We start from the raw sequence: 18,153 nt of genomic DNA on the forward strand, positions 1-18,153 counted from the left end.
TTTAATTTTGACACACAAATTGGGCATTCTGTAAAAAATAAAGTATATTAATTTATAAACATAAGTTTACACTTAGAATTGTTGTAATTTAAAAATGTTATTTTTCCATTTAAGCCAGAAGCCATGTGCAAACCTCTCAAAGATGCATTTTCTTCTTAGTAACATATCTTTATTGATTAACCAAAAGCAAAAAACAAAAAAAAAAAAAAAAAAAAAAAAAAGGAAAAGAAAAAAACCTTGAAACTCTCTTTGAACCCTAAGGAGCAGTTATGGTTAGAAAATTGATTGAATATAACAAGGTTGTTTTTATGATGGTTTTGAATAGATTCTGTTTACCTTGTTAGCTAAAACAGATTTGTATTATTTACCCGTATTCATATTCCACTCAGCACAAAGGGTGCTTCTGTTATTTCTTTGTTTTATGTCCTTATCTTAGATCATTTCATGAAGTGAGATGGAGAATGGTCAAGTAAAAAATAAAACCAGCAGAACTGAAATAGTTGTACCAAGCAGTGGGGTAACAACCACTTAACCAGGATCAGCAGTGTCTGATACAATCAATCTGGTCATACTCTAATATGGTGTTTTCTTGATGTACCAATTACTGAGGCTGCGTAAAGCACTACAGCAGATTGCAGTAATCAATGGTGCTTTTCTAATTTAATTTTATAACTCAATTTTCAGGGATTATTTCCATATATAGTTTATTTCTGATCACTTTAAGTTTTACTCAACCCACAGTTCTTAACAGTACTATTTTCTGTAAAAAGTAACCTAAAGTAATGGCATTGCATGCCCTAATGTTCGTTAACCCTGGAACAGGGCTAATTGTATTTCTGATTTGAAATTTGTTTCATGTTTTTTTAAGAATGCTGTATATTAACTTGAAGCATTTGAACATGCCTTCTTGCCCAAGTCCAGAAACAAAAAAGAGTTTAAAAAATTATTCTAAAATAGAAAACATTCCATACGCTACAGTAAAAGAATTTGTTGTATAAGTGATAGCCTTTCTGCTTTAAACAGGTCTATTTGCTCACCAAATTAAAAAAAAAAAAAAGTACACTTGAGTTAGATTAACTTATACCTTTAAACAAAAAAAACCAAACAACAACAAACCACACAAAACCACACACAGAAGTGTTAGAAACCATACACGTTATCAATTTGTTTTTTAAACTTAGGGTCAGTTCAGCAAAAACTTGAAATCCTCCATTGACTTTTTTCCTTCTTATTTTCTACTGCTAGGGTTTTGGTTTTTTTCTGTAATGTCCTTTGTTGAGCATTAAGGTCCTTTTGAAAAATAACGTTTCAGTACAATGTTAGATTTTCAGCTCAGTTTCTTTCATCAGTCTATTAAAATGGTTTTGTGTGAAATGATAGTTCTGTGGTATGTCTGAGATAGTTCTGACTTTATGAACTGAGAGACTTTGGACTGCTTTTGCATAGCATATTAAAATATTAATAATTTATTAATCAACCTGAGCTATCTAAAGCAACAGAATGCTGGGATGTGAATACTTGCTAAAACAAAAATGGATTCTGATATCCTTGTTCAGCTTCTATAATAACTTATTTCTTGAACTTTTTGCTAAACAGCATTCCTTAAAGTGACCAAGAGAGGCAGAAATTCAGAGCAAAACCACCACTAATAATTGTAATATTTCATTCAGTATTAATGTTCCTTTTCAGATAATTAAAGTGTTTTGTTCTTTTAAATATAGGAAAAGGAAGAACAGAATTATTTATTGTTGGGTTTATATTGTCAAAATAAATAGAGATCAAGGGAATTGATATTTCTTTGAAAGTTTCTGTGTGCTGCTAGTTCTCAGAATAAGAGCTTTTTAAAAAAGAGAGCTTTTTAAACATTCATTGTGACAGAAATTAACATGGATCAGAAAAAAACAAATAATTAAAAACTGATCAAGAGATTGATTTAGGTAACAGTCTACAACATTTCTAATGGTTAAGAAGAAATCATTTAACTTCAGAAAAGGCAGATGACTGGGGCCAGAGCAGGATTCCATGTCATGCGTAGATAATCTGTTTATTAAGTTCTCTATAGCTTATGTAGGACCCTATCCCTACTTCAATTCTTTGGTCCTCCTCCTTGAAGAGGATAAAAATATATAAAAAACAGATGAATGGTAGAATTTTAAGGTTCCTCTTTCTCCATGTTGACCTGGGGGTTAATCAGTCTCTTGCTGGGTCTTTAGTATTATGTACACTGACCATCAGGCAGACTTTAAAAGAAAGCATCCCTGTATTTTGTGCAGTAATAAGTTTCTAGACATAATGTAATATGTTTCCACAATGCTGAGAAGGAAATGAAAGCTTTAGATTTCTGTTGGCCCAGCACAGGAAAAAAAAAAGGGGGGGGGGGGGGGGGGGGGCGGGAAAAGGCAGAGAAAAATCCATCTCTGCCTATCATCCTCAAGAAACCTGGGTGGGAAAGTTATAAAAATAAGGACTGTACAACATTGGCCACCTTTTACATGACAGACTACGTCTCCACAGGATTTCCATTCACAAAATGCTGGAATGGTTTGTTGTTAAAAACATTCTGAAATGGAAAATGCTGGCACTATAACACAATGTAGCAATTATCAATTCCAGTGTATTTTATAATACATTACCAGATTTTCAGTGTACAAATATATCTAAAGGGCAGTGGTGTTTAGGATAAGAAAAATGCACCTGCTAACATTTAGCAGAGATATTTTTGTTTGTTTATTCCTTGTACTCCTACCCTGCGGTTACCATCATTGTTCTCTCCTTGCCCTGGCTGCACCTTCCCGCCAGCCAGCCAACAGAGGGAGACCTGAAGCCCAGGGCTAGCAGAATCCTCCTGGGCCCTTCCTTATGCTGCTCGGGGTGGCACTGGCTGACCCCGCTGCCTGGGAGCGAGTGATTCTCCCCCTCCCTGGGAGGGCTGGGGCTGTGCGGTGCCATTGGTGGTGTTGGCCACGCTGAGGGAACCTACGGAAATACACTTAAGTGGGCCCAAGGCTGAGGAGGAAGGAACCGCCCTGAGGAACACCGTGTGCCCCCGCTGAAGGACTGCACACAGCAGCTTGCCGTAAGGCCCCCTGCCACCCCAGCCCACCCTTCTGTGCGCATGCACACCAGTCCTCTGGAGCAAGTGGGACGCAGCCCATGGTCAGGCCCCCAGGAGCCCCGGGAAGAGTCGAGGAATAAGAGGGGGTAGGAAGAGTGTGATTTTTACCATTTCAACTGTGTAGTTACTGAGGTTTCTTTGTATTTGAGAATGTGGACCGCAGAAACTGTGGCCTCATCAGCTGCAGCAGCAGCACTTTGTTAGTACCACAGGCATGAAAAAGTCCCTTCTGCCCATGCCATGCTTTTGAGGGTAACCAGTGGTGGAAAAGGTGGGCAAACCCCTACCTGATCCCAGGCACAGTGGCGTGGTGAGCTACCACTCAATGGATGCTTCTTTGCAGGTGGCCAGGGGTGATGGCAGAGGACTAGGAAGGCAGAGCTCGTGTCAAATCTCCCAACTGACTGTATAATTTTATTTTCCTTCAGTTTTTTCATAAGTAGTTTGGGGATGTAGGCTCGTCGAACACTTGAGGAAAGGGAAGTGAGGGTATTTTGCCTTGGTCTTGCTGTCAGGCTGCAGTTTGAGCTAGGAGGCATGGAGGAGTGCTGGTGGCTCACATCATTAGCCCAAAACCTGAGAGGCAGGGAGAAAAGAGGCAGCCCCTGAAGCAGTCTGAGAAGAGATGGGACCCAGGTTAAAAACTCAGGGTTGCTGCAGTGTGGTTTCAGTTTCTGGGCATAGTCTGAGGAGATCAGAGGTCTCTGTTGTCTGTTCTTCTCCATGCCCTTGTTGAGTCCAGGTGTTTAGCCTTGTTGGAACTGAGCCTTTTTTGAGAACTGAGGGAAAGTGTAGAAGGCCTGGCACACCTGTAGGGGAGACAAGAAAGAGAAAAGCAAATTTCCCCACTCTCCTGACCCCATCCTAGATGCCCACTGTGTTGCTACATGAGCTCTCAGGGCTGAGTCGAGTAAAGGGGCTATACATTGGGAACCAAAGCCTTGGGCTGTGTTTCTGGCACAGGGGTTCCTGCAGTGCGACTCTCCAAAGCTTCCTCTGGGAAAAGTAACATCCAAAGGGGATAGAGAAGTATAATGTAATAAAAAGGAGGCGGAAAAAATGCAAGGAGGAAAAAAACTTTAGAACCCAAGATGGTTGTCTAAGTGCTCCCTGTACTTAAGTAGCTATCAGTAAAGTGAGGTAGAGCTAAATACACAAGCCAGAATATAAACCTATAAGGTATGGTTGTAATTGGTACATCCAAATATACATTTATTTTGAAAGGAAAGAAGAAAAAGAGAGATGTAAACGTTTAGGCACAAATGCTTGATTTTTTTTTTTTTTTTTTTTCAGTTAAAATACCAAGTTCTACATGTTTGTTCTGAAAAAGAGATGAAACTTGAGGGTAAGAAACAAGGCTATTGGATCACTGAATAGTTTCTTAACCACACAAAATGAAATATTCTTGCCTAGTAGTAGTAAAGTCATTCATAAAAGATTCTGCAAAATGTATTGAGAAAGCAACAATGCTGCTAATTAGCTGGAATATCACCAGAAATTCCTCTGAAGGAGATGCTTTGGCTGGGCTGACAAAGACAGCTATTCACAGCAGTCTTGGCTGCAGGTTTGGTTTTTTTTTTTTTTGGGGGGGGTGGGGTGGTGGTGGTGATGTTTGTTTGTTTGTTGGGATTTTTTTTTCTCTTTTTCATAGGTAGAACAGAAGGAGGAACAATTTACTTCAGTCCTGTGGGTATTGTTAGTGGTGTAATGCATAGCTTTGCTCTGTTTGGAGTTTGGTTTGGTTTTGTATTACCATGTCTGAATATGGGAAAAAAACCAAAGCTAGGATACTTTTCTCTTGAGGTCAGTTGCTATGGCTGGAATTAAAAACATAGAAACAATGTGCACCTAGATGAAGAGAGGACATGGGCACAGTCTGAAGTGTTTTTTCTGCATTAATTTGGATTAGAAGTGTTACTGTTACTGTAATTAGACTAATATCTGTTTCCTAGGCTTCCTATACATAGTGTGTTCTTTTTCCCTCAACACTACTTTGAATATAACAACTCAGTGATGGATGCCTTGAGGTCCATCTTCTCTCTTTACTGAGAATGTTACCTAGATTATGATCAGACTGTTAGTGGTGAACATCATAAATCAGTCTGAAAGCAAAGTAGATCATACTTTCACTTTGCCTGAATTCAGCTGAAAATCTGATCCATGTCTAAGTGCAGAATATGTGTCTAATATGCAGAAACTTAGTGGGTCATTTTGTGGGCCGCTTAGATCTCAGAACTCAAGGAGTTCAATCCATTTACCAGCCTCCAGGATGGAATTTTTTGGACATTCCAGGCTGAAGTGCTCCATACCTTTGGACTAGCAGGAAACCCATCCCCTCCACCCTTCACAATGCTGCTTCACAATTAATTGCATAGAGGAGAATGCAGTGATACTTTCTAAGGCACCGGGTTAGACTATGGAACCCAGAAAATAATCCGTTTGTTCTCATGTGAATTTAAACCTCTGAGTTCAAAGAGATTTTAATGTTATGAGGAAACTTCTTTTAACTACCAAATACATGCTCAATATAGCACATTATCTACAAAACTCAGATGTGTAAAATGAAAGTTGTGCTGTCTTACAGTCCTTCATGTTCATTGAGTTTTTCAGAACTGTTTGCCTACCTGAAGTTAATGGTAAGGTGTCAGAGTTGATGAAAATAACAAACTAAGGAGGTAGAATAGAATGTTAAAAAAAATACATTAGGTATCAAATGTTACAATATTTCTTTGTATGTTTCAGTTAATGGTTTTTTACGTGACCTCCTACAAGAATGCACAGGCTGATGTTTTGCAGACACAGTATAAATCTAAAGAACATACAGGCTTGGATCAACTTACTAGAGAGCTAATGTAGCTTTACTTGGCCTGCTTGCACCATGTGGGTTGCCATACATCTTGCATTGCATGATTAATGTGATCTTTGTTTGGCTTCAGGGTGTTCTTTTAGCTGGGGTTGTGTTAATGTTACTCTGATACAGTCTGTGAGATGGAGGAAAGCAGAGAGTGAAACATGTTAACGTTACATCTGTCTGAATTTCTACAGATCTCTGAATTTTGCTGGGTTTTTATCATGAATATATCTATCTCTTCAGTCACTGTCCTGCATTGAATGTTGTATTCTTTTATCCAGATACACATTATAACATATTGAATTCCATAAACTTTGTGTCTAATGAGTTCACTTTTGTTAGATATCCACACTCCATATTCCATAACTAGATTTCTGATCATCTTCCATGAATAAGCTTTCCCATGGGCAGGTAGAAGGTTTTTTAAAAGATAAAAAGAGGTAATATGAGTCAGTGAGGATGCTGTAAGACAAGGAAGGGAAACAGGTACTTGCACAGAACGTATAGACTAATTCTTTCTGTTATCAGACATGAATCTAAAAAAAAAAAAACAAAACCAAAACACACACCCTCACCTCCCACCACCCAGCTGAATATATTATTTGCATGTCAAGAATTGTCCTCAAATATCCCAGTTTGCTATTTGAACTGGGACTTTTTGTATATCTGACTAATTTTCCCTGTTTGGGGTTTTGAAGTAGTTTTCATTTGGTTTTGTTCACAGCAAATATCCAGGACACTATCCTTTTTAGGGTTGCACACCTTTAACTTAGTATTTAAAGCTGAGATTGCTCAAGAGCTGATATCCTTGCTACTCAGTCTTCAGACTTGCACATACTTTTCTCATTGGTGCTTCAGTATAGTGACCACCTACTTCATGCTCTAGACTTTGCAAATATTTTTAGGATGAAAACCTATAAAAGCAAAAGGAGCTACTGTATTTCTTAAGGGTTTTTTATCTGCTTTTATCTGCTGCTTTGCCATAGCTCTGTTAGCCTAATACGTCTTTCTATTGGATCCTTTTAAGATGTTCTGAACTATGAAAGATAATCTTCCATCTTGTATTTTGTCAAATCTGTTAGATACCAACATAATTGTAATTTTTTCCTTATATTGTTGTAAGTTTGTATAAAATATCCTTATATTTTCCTTTATACTGTTTTAAGTTTGTTTCAACGGCCTGATGTGTAAGATTTTGAACAGTTACTGTGAAACTTGTATGAATTTAGAATAACATGATCCCATAATTTTCATGATATAAGTAGTCAGGCTGACTGACATCTGGAGTAAAATGAAATAATTCACTGCCTTTTATTAGGTAAGTTTTGGTTTTGTTGTGGAACTCAGACTTGTAATTGCATCCCAAAGGGGAAGTTTTTATATACATGGATATTTATAAGGCTTCACTGTTTATGTTTCTTTGTTGGTTTTGGGGTGGTTTTTCTGTTTGGTTGGTTTGGGTTTTTATTTTTTCCAATTCTGTATACTTTTAGAAGAAATAAATTCCAGAACACAATAATGGTCTTTGAGGGAAAATTTGATTACTATAGGAACTCTGGTTGCTTGCTAAAAATCATCACTTACTACTGGTTTATGATGTTTCTAGGTCTAGTTTATTTGAAAGATTACTTTCAAGGTATTGTTTTATCTGGATTTTTATTAAGATTTTTGGAGGTAAAGATTTGATTTTGGTTGGCATGTATTTCATTCAAAAAAGGTTTTCAGCTCATTTCATCCAGGACGAGAAAAGACATAACCATGAAATTCAGTCCTTTCCTGAATCATAGGTCTGCAAGTCTCTGAGGTAGAACAGAAATGTCTGTCTTCTATCTGAAGCAGTGAATGTGCAAACCACAAGTAAAATTCAATGTTCACATTTATTTCAAGACAGAGTTTTACCAAGAGTAGAAGGGTAAGAAATATCAGAGAGAAGAAACCTGCACAGTATTTTCCTTGTTTGGTTTCTAAATTTTAGTTTTACCTTGCCTTGCAGAGCAGAAAGGGTTTAAGCAATCCACAGCAGGTAGCACTCGGAATTACCAGTCCTCCTGACTCCATGTCAGCTCTACACTCTGTTTTGCTTCAAGACAGACACAGTGCAAACACATTTTAAGCTTCTGGAACAGACTTTGGTTAGAAATCTTTCTCTGAATAGGGTATGAACCTGTGCAGATGGGAAACATTCTTCTTCCATTTAAACTTTTTCCATATCTGTCTCATATGTTAATTCAAGAAATATATATCTAATTGGTTTGAGGGGGGTTTGTTTTGTTTTGTTTTTTGTACCTGTATTAGTTTTGTGTTGTGTGTAATAGTTGATTCTGTAGAGCATGCAGTTGAAAATGGTGTTGCAGGAAAACGTTACATCGACCACTGAGATTTAGCTAACATAAAGTGCAACGGAATTGTGAATGTGTAACTGAGGGCAGCATCTTTTTAAAGTTCACACTTTATATAGTCTTCCTATTATTTCCTTTACACTGGAAATGTTGGGTTTTTTTCTGTTTCTTGATAAATATTTTAAACTAAGTTATCAGTTGGGAGGGGAATATCATCAAAGAAAAGAATTTCAGAAAGCTTAGTGGATCAATTTGCCTGATATTATGGGGATGTTGTGGTTTCAAAATAAAGCTGTTGCTGTGAAACTACTTATCTATACATATATTCCCAGGGGCATACAAAGGATTGTTTTTTCCTATAAACTCTTAGTGTAATGTCCTCATGAATTTCCTGAAAATAATCAACAGGCTGTTGATAGTGTTTCCCACAGAAGATTGGCTATTTTGGTAGGCAGTGAACCTGAACAGGGAGTCAGCTGTTCAAAGTGCAGCCAGAGTCCAGAGCAGCAGTTAGAGATGTTAGTTTTAGACTGATAGGGAGGATGATAGTCTGAGCATAGAATCCAAAGGGCGATAGCAGTCACTTATACTAGTATTTCTTTTTCTTAAGCAATCTGTTCTGTTATTTGGAAGATTACTCTCAAATGTTAAACAAAACTGCCTGAAGTAAATGTGTGAGGTTTTTAATATTCTTGTGAATTACAATCTCTTATTAATAAAAGATGTAAAAATTAATAAAGACCACAGTACAAAACTATTTCTATAGATCGCATAGTCCTAACTAGATAACACCACCCCAATTCTTTTACTTTTAAAATTATATGTAATACTTATACTATATATTCATTATGGTGAAGAAGCCAAGTTGGAAATAGAAAAATAGCTTACACCAATTATCTAAGAAGCTAACAGGAGTTTCAGGAATAGAAACTGATTTTCCAGCACCTTTTTCTGGAAGTCTAGTTCTGAAAAATATATCATATAATTTAGCATCACCACAGTTAGGAATTTAAAAAAAATATCACTTTTTGCAGAGAAAATTTTCTGAAGATTTTTCACATGCACACTGCATTTTATTTTGACACAAACATATATCAGAAAAATCTAAAAGAAATATTGCATTATAAGCAGTTCATTTAAACAAGATTATTAATTCTGTTATCTCTCTTTATGTGTGCACCTGATCATTAGGTATTCATTACATTTTAAAAAAAATAAGGGCATGAAACTCCCAAACTTTATTTCCTTTTGAAAAAAATATAGTACCAAGGGAGAATAACTTTACTGATGAAGAGATTCAAAATTAAGTATTTTTGGGTATACTTAAATCAAACTAAAGGATTTCAACTTAAGGAACTTCAGAATATTGTAGTTTCTTACAAATTGAATATTTTTTCTAATGTTTCACAAAATGAAACTTTCCATTTCTTTTTATCTCTTGGTAGAAGAGATGAATGTTGAAACGCCCCATGCAACAAAAATAATGAGGTTTGCATAACTCTAATTTTAGTATGTCTATTACTCTAGAAGGTAAAAAGGCTTTTGTGAAAGGAATCAATATTTATCCTACCATAAAGGCCCAAGCAATTTCTGGAGTGAGTTGAATGTGTATTAAAAAGCATTTTAATCATGAAATATGAGTCCCTCATTGTTTGGCATTGAAATATTTTCAACAGAGAATATGGAAAATATCAGTTTTACCAGCAATTTTCCATCATTAACCTAGTACTTAGTTAAGTACTTACTGATGTCAAGGACATGACTGTAATCAACAAACCGTAAGTAATGTCTGTTTTACAGAAAGTAATGTTCCCCAAAAATTAAGATTAGCAAATAGCATTGGAACTCTTTTTAGTGCAAACACAAGTTAATCAAAGTTTTGTGATAGCTATTTTTAAGGTGATGCCTCTGGTTATTTCCCATCCTAGAGTACTTAGCAAATAGTGAAAACAGCTTGGTTGTTGACATTTCATTGTATTCTTCATTTGTTTTGGATCAGATCCAAAATCAGCTGCTAGCAATGGCAGTTTTCTGACCTATGTTGAGGAGAGTTGGATCTGGTTCTTACTTGTCAAAAACATTTTATCATTTTCCACAATAGTGTTCCAGTGTGGCAGACAGTAAACACTTGCAGGTTTTTGTGCTTTCCTCTGTTTCATCATGTAAGATGGCACCTGTTTTGACTAATGGGATAGAAATCAGTAATAATAGCAGTTAAAAAGTAAGTAAAATTCTTTGAAGATGTCAACACAAATGACAACAACAACAAAAAAAAAAAAGAGAATTGATCTTTTTAGTCATTTTCCCCTAAATGACTAACAGGCACAGGGCTTGCCATCTATAAAATAGATTTTTGGTGAATCAGGAGGGAAAAGACGAAACAACACAACACACCTACAAACAGAACAACCACCCACATCCACCCCCACCTTGTTCCACTGTGGAAATGAGCTGTTCTGGGAACTGAACTTAAGACTAAATGGTACATCTGCACTTGTCTGCTTGGAAGACAAATGCAGGATTTGGCAGCCCCGAGCCATCACATTTGAAAGACCAGTCAGAACTGGAGATCATTAATGCAAAAAGTGCCTGAACAGTGTAAAGTGCTTTTCAGCAGCCTGAGAATACACGCAAGACTTACGGTGTGAATGTTACAAACCACTTGTTTCTCCTTTGTATTTTAAATGACAGTTTTCCATTGTCTGGTGGATTTCTTGTATTAAAAAGTATGCTAATTTGCTACTTACTACAAGGAATTATTCAATCATGATGTCTTGCATCTGTGTCTAGCGGTTATTGCTTATATGTTCAGGATTGTTGAGAATTTCTTTTGATTGTGCCTTTCTGTCTTCATAAGTAATAGTGGGGCTTTAGATATGTGCCAGACAGCCCTGAAAGGCAGAGGGTTTTTTACATTTTCTTCTAAGTTCATAAAGCATAGATAATGCATTTGCCATTATAGCTTCCTTTTTCCTAACTTGAAATTCAGATGGAACACCATTAGAACAAGTCATCCTTGCAGATCTTGGTCACTTTGGCTATGTCTGTATCAACAAACGAAACACACTAGGATCATTACAATGAGGGTGGTGAAACACTGGAAGAGGTTGCCCAGAGAGGTGGTAGATGCCCCATCCCTAGTAACATTCAAGGTCAGGTTGGACTGGGCCCTGTTCATTGCAGGGGAGTTGGACTAGATGACCTTTAAAGGTCCTTTTCAACCCAAGCCATTCTATAATCCTATGATTCTCTGACACTGAGGCTAAAAAGCAGACAACAAAGAGGAGCAATGTAAGTAAACTCCCTTGGCTTCCAAACCAGGATGGTTTCATGCAAACTCTTTGCTGTTCTTTGCTACCTCCTAAGCCATGCACAGGAATAACTTGCTAGAAAATACTGAAGCTGCAAGTGTGCCAGAAACTATTCTAATTTTTTTGCACTATGAACGATTAAGCCTAGTGCCCAGGAACATTCACAGACAATGGTTAACTTAATAGCATTAGGCATATCTTTTGAGGCTGCCGAATGGTTTGAAATTAATTTTAAGCACTAACTATATTTTTAAATTCCAGCATTACATTTAATGTACAGGTTTAAAAACAGTGTCAGGACACTTCCCTGTCTGGATCACCAGTGAACCCCAACTTCAGGTTGTGTGATCACCTGTCCCCTCATCTAGAAGTAATTTAAAGCTGCCAAATTGAAGCCAACTACAAGTAACGTCAAGTCAGTTGAATCCACCGAAGGTGAATTGTAAGACAATTAAAATTATACCTCATAAAGAAAAGTTACTGCTTGCTCCTGAGGCCACCTAAGCGGGATATAGAAAATTGTGCATGTCGTTGTATGGAAAGCTGACCCATAGTACCTTTTCAGCCCAGGGATACAAATGCATCTTTTCACAAATAAACCAAAGCTGGGTCTGAACTTCCAGGCTAGGAGCTGATAGCGATGTAACTGCGGAACTATAGAACCCCGGTTTGGTCAGCTCCCCTCTTTGGCTGCCCTGTGGTTTTCTCTTTAGAAAGTAAAAAAAGTAAAAGAAATTATTAATACTGATTATTTGACAGATTGTTGAGTATTGTAGCAAAAAAAGACTATACCAAATCAAGTATCTTTGCATTATACATGGATAGAGTTTGTAGGATACACATAAATTTTTTGGGTTTTGATTACTGCAGAACAATTTTTGGAAACGTCAAATAAAAAAAACCAACACAGTAAAACTTCAGGAGACTGGCAAAGACATCCTATTTACTTCAAGAAATAATGGTTTTGGAGTATACTGAATATGTGTTCAAACAGCATCTTGTCCTTCTTTTTAGTTATGCTTCTTCCTCAAGACCTAAATCATTCCTGTATTTGCATGCTTTATGCTTGCCATTTTGCAGCATTAAAAAATGTCATGTTGCCATCTCTTGCTGCTGCAGAAAGTCACAAAACTGAATGATGTAATTCAGGTATTGTTCCTGGGCCACAACTGGGAGGATTTTTGAATTTAGATTAATCTTCTTCATTCAGCTCCTAGTATTGTAATTCTGCTGTATTTTAACCCTGTAAGAACTCCCTGCCTTAAGATATCCTTGTTTCATGGATATATAAACAACAAATTCTCTGGTTACATAGTATTTTATGTAACAGTATTTACAAATGTAGGTTTTCTGTATGCTTTTTGGCAGTCATTGTTGCAGTATTATTTTGGTAATTGCTATATCCCTTTGTTGGAACTGACCATATTAGTATGAAATGCTCCTGTTAAATCTCAATGTCTGTAAGATCAAAACATGAAGCAAATAGAATGTGATTTTTTTTTTTTTTTTTTTTTGCATGTGTCAGAAAAAAACTGAAGCATTTTGGCATTCTGATCATCAATATTCTTAGGTCACACCTAAGGAGAGATTGTCATCAATACCTAAAACTGATAGAACCGTAGATTAGCTGAGGTTGGAAGGAACCTCTGGAGGTAATCTGGTCCAATCACCTGCTCAGGCAGGGCCACCTAAAGCCAGTTGTCCAGGATTATGTCCATATGACTTTTGAGTATCTCTAAGGGTGGAGATTCTGCAACTTACCTGCACAAGCTGTGCCAGTGCTCACAGTGGAAAAGCTTTTTCTACATTCAGAGGGAACAACCTGTGTTTTCTGTTTGTTCTCATTGCTTCTGTCCTGTCATTTGGAACCACTGAAAGGAACCTGGCTCCCTCTTATTTACACCCTCCCTTCAGGTATTCATACACATTGATAAGGTATCCCAGAGCCTTCAGTCCCAGTTCTCTTAGCCTCTTCTTATGTGAAAGATGCTGCAGTCCTTTAATAATCTTTGTGGCCGGCCCTTCACTGAACTCTCTCCAATAGCTCCCTATTTCCTCTGTGCTGGGGAGCCCAGAACTGGACATAGCTCTCCAGCTGTGACCATACTAGTGCTGAGTAGGGGGGAAATATCACCTCCCTCGACCTGCTAGCAATACTTTGTCCAATGCAACCCAGGATACCATTGTTTGTCCTGGCTGCAAAGGGCACACTGCTGGCTCATGTTTCATTTGTTGTCCACCAGGGCACCCAAGGCATTTTCTACAAAGCTGCTTTCCCCAGCTGTCTATTCTGCAAAACTGATTAGCTGCCAGCATGTGCTGGTGCATGGGGTTGTTCCTTCCCAGGTAGAGCTTGCACTTCCCTTCACTGCATTTTGCGAGGTCCCTGCCTACCCATTTCTCCAGCCTGTTGAGGTCCCTCTGGATGGCAGCATGACCCTCTGGTGTATCAGCCACTTCTCCAAGTTTTGTGTCATCAGCAAACTTGACACTGTCCAATCATCCAGATAATGAATGAAGGTGTTGATCGGGGTCAGACCCGATGTTGACCCCTAGGGTATACCGCTAGTTACTGGCCTCCAACTAGACTTCATGCCATGGATCACCACTCTGTGGCCCTGGCTGTTCTACAAGTTTTTGATCTACCTCACTGTCTGCTCATCCAGTTCAACAGCTTTATGAAGATTTTATGGGATATTTACTGAAGTCAAGGTAGACAATATCCAATGTCCTCCTCTCATCTGTCAAGCCATTCATTTCACCACAGACAAACATTTATCAAGTTGATCAAGCATGACTTCCCCTTGTTGAATCCCTGCTGACTATTCCTGACCATGTTCTTGCTCTTCGTGTGCCTGGAAATGGAACATCAGGAATTGGAAATGGAGTTATCAGTATTGAGCTGGGGTTATGTACAGTGATACTATATATCTGTTGCTTCATACATCGCACAGTGACAGATGGGGAGATTAGAGATAGTGATCGGTGTGAGGTGTTTTCTCTTTCTTTGTAATATACACATAACGTGATTTTTTATTAGTAGTAGTACAGTAAAAAGAAAATTAAATTGCCACTGAACATGGACATATGATTAAGTTCCTTAAATTGTAATGGGGTGGGTCATGTTTGCACAGTGTCCCATTAACATTACAATCACTGTTATGAGAATGAATTCACGTTGTTCCATACTGTGCTGTCATTATAACCTTTGTATTTCCACATAACCATACTGGGCTAAACAATAGCAAACCGTGTTAATACTGATTCCATCTCAGTTTAATTCTACTTCATTTGCCCAGTGCCTAGTGCTTACAGTGAAGGACATAAAAAGGTAAAATAGCATAAGCATCAGAAGGTGAAAGTCTGACCTTATTTAAGTGAAGGGGAATTTAACCATGGGTGTCTTTGTAATAGAAATTGCTTCTTTTATTTCAGGAAAATGGAGCTATGAAGGGAAAAATCTTAACTGAAATCAAGCTGAAAACTATTATGAATCTGTATTACACCTACTTAGGAATGAATTAATCAGCTAAACTTTGACGTTATTTTTAAAAGAAAGAAACAAACAAAAACCCCTCAACTCTGAACCCACTTTAATTTCAGTTTCTGAAGTTGTTTATAATTGCAATTAAAATACAGTATGGAACAAAACATAAATATATATATTAAAAAAACCCAAAACCATATTAAGATAGGTATATTGGGAAGTCAGGTACACTTTTAACTTGTTAGAACAAATTAGAAGAAAATCAAATTTCAAAGCATTTTAATTTAGGCATATGTTTTCTTACAGAAAAGCTCTTACTAATGTATTAAAAATTCAGATGACAATATTGACTTTACAAAATAGCACAAAAATAAAATTACGTTCATTTCTGAAAAAGTAACAGCTGATATAATGTCTAGCTAGACATGCCACTCATTTTCTGTAGCTGCTTTTTCACATAGCTGGCATGGATAATTTGCTCAGAAAATAAGTTATTAACAAGATACTGTTTAAACAGCTCTTCCCCTGTCTTAGCTACCTTGCCTTGTTCCTCTGTCTCAACTCCTGAGTAATGAAGAAATAAATCATGTGCCTCAGTTATTTCATGTAGGGGCTTTGCATTGCTTTTTTGCTGAGTGTTCACTGAAATGTTCAAGAGGACTTACTTGCCTTTTAAAAACAAAATTTATAAAACTGTGGTATTTTTTTCCCCTATTTATATATCCTATATTGTCAACAGAAAATAATGAAGTTATAGACTGGATTTTTTCCTTCTGACTATATAAGACCATAGTCTACACCTAAAAGTAGCTTCAATTCAAATTAGCATTCTATATTTTAGATCAATTTATAGATGCTCATAAAATGTGTGTATCAATTTTCAATCAAATAAATTTAGGTAGCTACTTAATATTTATCTGACAACCAAATTGTAGGCATTTATTTGTTTGTTTATTTTAACAGGCAGTACATTGGCATGCAAGACAAATTCTTTTTCATTCCAAGGTTTCAAGATATCAAAATTGGGTTCTGTTTCAACATTAAAATGTCTCATCTTTGCACCAGTTTATCTTTTCTCAGGAAAAAATAGGAAACATATTTTAAAATAATTTCTTTCAGAATTTTCAGGAGAATTTTTACAGTTTTACTTGAAGAAAAAACACCATTAAATTTGAGCTACTTATAATTTATTTTTTTTACAGGGTAACGCTTTTGCATGCAAGGTTCAATACTGAAGGTTCATACCACAGTAGACTGTTTTCAGCGCTGTTCTCTAAGGGGAGTGTTCTGGTCACAGATTCCTCCAGAATACCCTTGGGGAGAAATCTCCTTGTGCATTGCTAGGGAAACATGCATAAAATCAAAGCTTGCTGTGGAGAGTGTATCAGTTACGGAAAGTGTACAATATATAAGTGTGGACAAGTGTGTCTGTGTGTATTGTAGTGAAGATACCTTTCAAATTTTAATCAGTAAATCACTGTTATTTGGAAAATTTCTGAATTCTGAAAGGTCGTAGTTAATGGAAGTATTTGCTTTGTAGGAGGCCTCTGTGCTTCACTAAGTTATTGTGATAGAGAACAGATCTCAATGATCTCATTTTTTTTTTCAGCAGGAAATGACATTGTGTTTAGTGGAAAGGTCTGGTTTGTTCTTTTTTTTTTTTTTTTTTTTTTTTTTTTTTGTCATTAAGTGAATGTGATCTAACAACATTTACCTATCATTTTCTTGAACGTGGAATATGCAAATACCACAATCTTGGAAGGAAGTGGCTTGTTCCATAAGAGCTGTGTTAAATGACAAATGCTGGGAGTTGCACTCCATACCAAACTGAGGATAAGGAGCTTACAGTATGGTTTAAAAAATGAACATGGAATACTTGTATTGTTTACAGGAACAGCTATCATACAGTTACATCCAAATGATGTGAAGTTTTAGCTGTGAAATTACAATAGCTATCTTTCACAGCTCTTCTCTCATTTATGAAATGAACAGATTTATCCTGTGATGGTACTGTAGCACAAGCCTCTTTCTGTTAAGGAACACAGCAACCCACCCAGGCTGTGTGTGTATTCTCTTCCCACTGATGTCAGTCCTACCTTTCAGTTTACTTCATGCATAGCAGGACTTCATGGCTATTTAGAGGCAGAAATAGTAGGAATCGAATGGCTCATTGCTGACATTGAAAACGTACCCAGTAACGAAAGCATACCTGCGAAAAAAGACGTAATGACTGGTAAGATAAAATATCTTGGATATGAAAGTAAATTTGTGTAATTTTGTTCCTCATTTCTACTCCTTCCCCCAGCCTGGATCTTAAAGGAAAAATATTTACAAAATGATCAAGATTTGGGTAAGATCGCTTTGAGAAAAACACAGAAAATCTTTAAAGAGTAAACGGTAGAAGGAGACCATTTACTTAAAGTTTGACCATATACTTAGGTAGCATTAAGTAAGTTAAAAAACTTCATGTGGAAGTTTATTCTGTACAAGGTTTATATCTGTCTAACTAAATGGCATGCTCTGAGTATTTTGGTAGTTTGTAATGTGCATTTTGGATCTTAAAGAAGAATACTTCTGCTTTGCATTTTTTTTTTTTTTAAATATTTACCAGGTATTGTTTTGTTTAACTGAAGTTAGTTTGCACTTGAGATTTATTACCTCATCATTGATGTAGTAAAGTGACATGCCATAGTATTAGCTCATAAGATTCTGTGGGAATGTCTATCCAAAAAATTAGGGAATGTAGCATGTAGCTGTAAAAGCTTGACAGGGAAAGACAAAGCACTTGACCAGAATGTGTCTTTTTTAAAAAAACAAGTATTTTTTCTGTACATATCTAAAGGAGGCTTGTGGCAAGTAATGGCAGGATTCTGCTCACCTGATGTTAACTGGCTAGAATTTTGACATCTAATCTTAGAAAATTGTCTATGATCTTTTCATAATCTACGAGGGAAGAGCTACATGCCAGCCAAGAATAATAAATCTCATTCTGAGGAAGGTGTCTGTGTTCAGGTGGAAGAAAACTTACTGACATTCTTTTCTAATAATGG

At 36.8% G+C, this 18,153-nt stretch overlaps 1 protein-coding gene across 3 annotated transcripts in view; it reads left to right on the forward strand.

The window, feature by feature from the left end:
- CDH12 (cadherin 12) overlaps positions 1-18,153 on the forward strand; it is a 321,664-nt gene that overhangs the window by 52,468 nt on the left and 251,043 nt on the right. Inside the window, exon 1 of one of the 3 annotated variants that reach the window (XM_080377767.1) lies at positions 12,433-18,101. The exons of the other annotated variants lie outside the window; for them this stretch is intronic. The gene's annotated coding sequence lies outside the window, so the exon portion shown is untranslated. Of the gene's footprint in view, positions 1-12,432; positions 18,102-18,153 lie in introns of those variants that run through there. 3 annotated transcript variants of the gene reach the window in all.

The sequence above is a fragment of the Falco punctatus genome (assembly GCF_963210335.1).
Source record: "Falco punctatus genome assembly, chromosome: 3".
NCBI lineage: Eukaryota > Metazoa > Chordata > Aves > Falconiformes > Falconidae > Falco > Falco punctatus.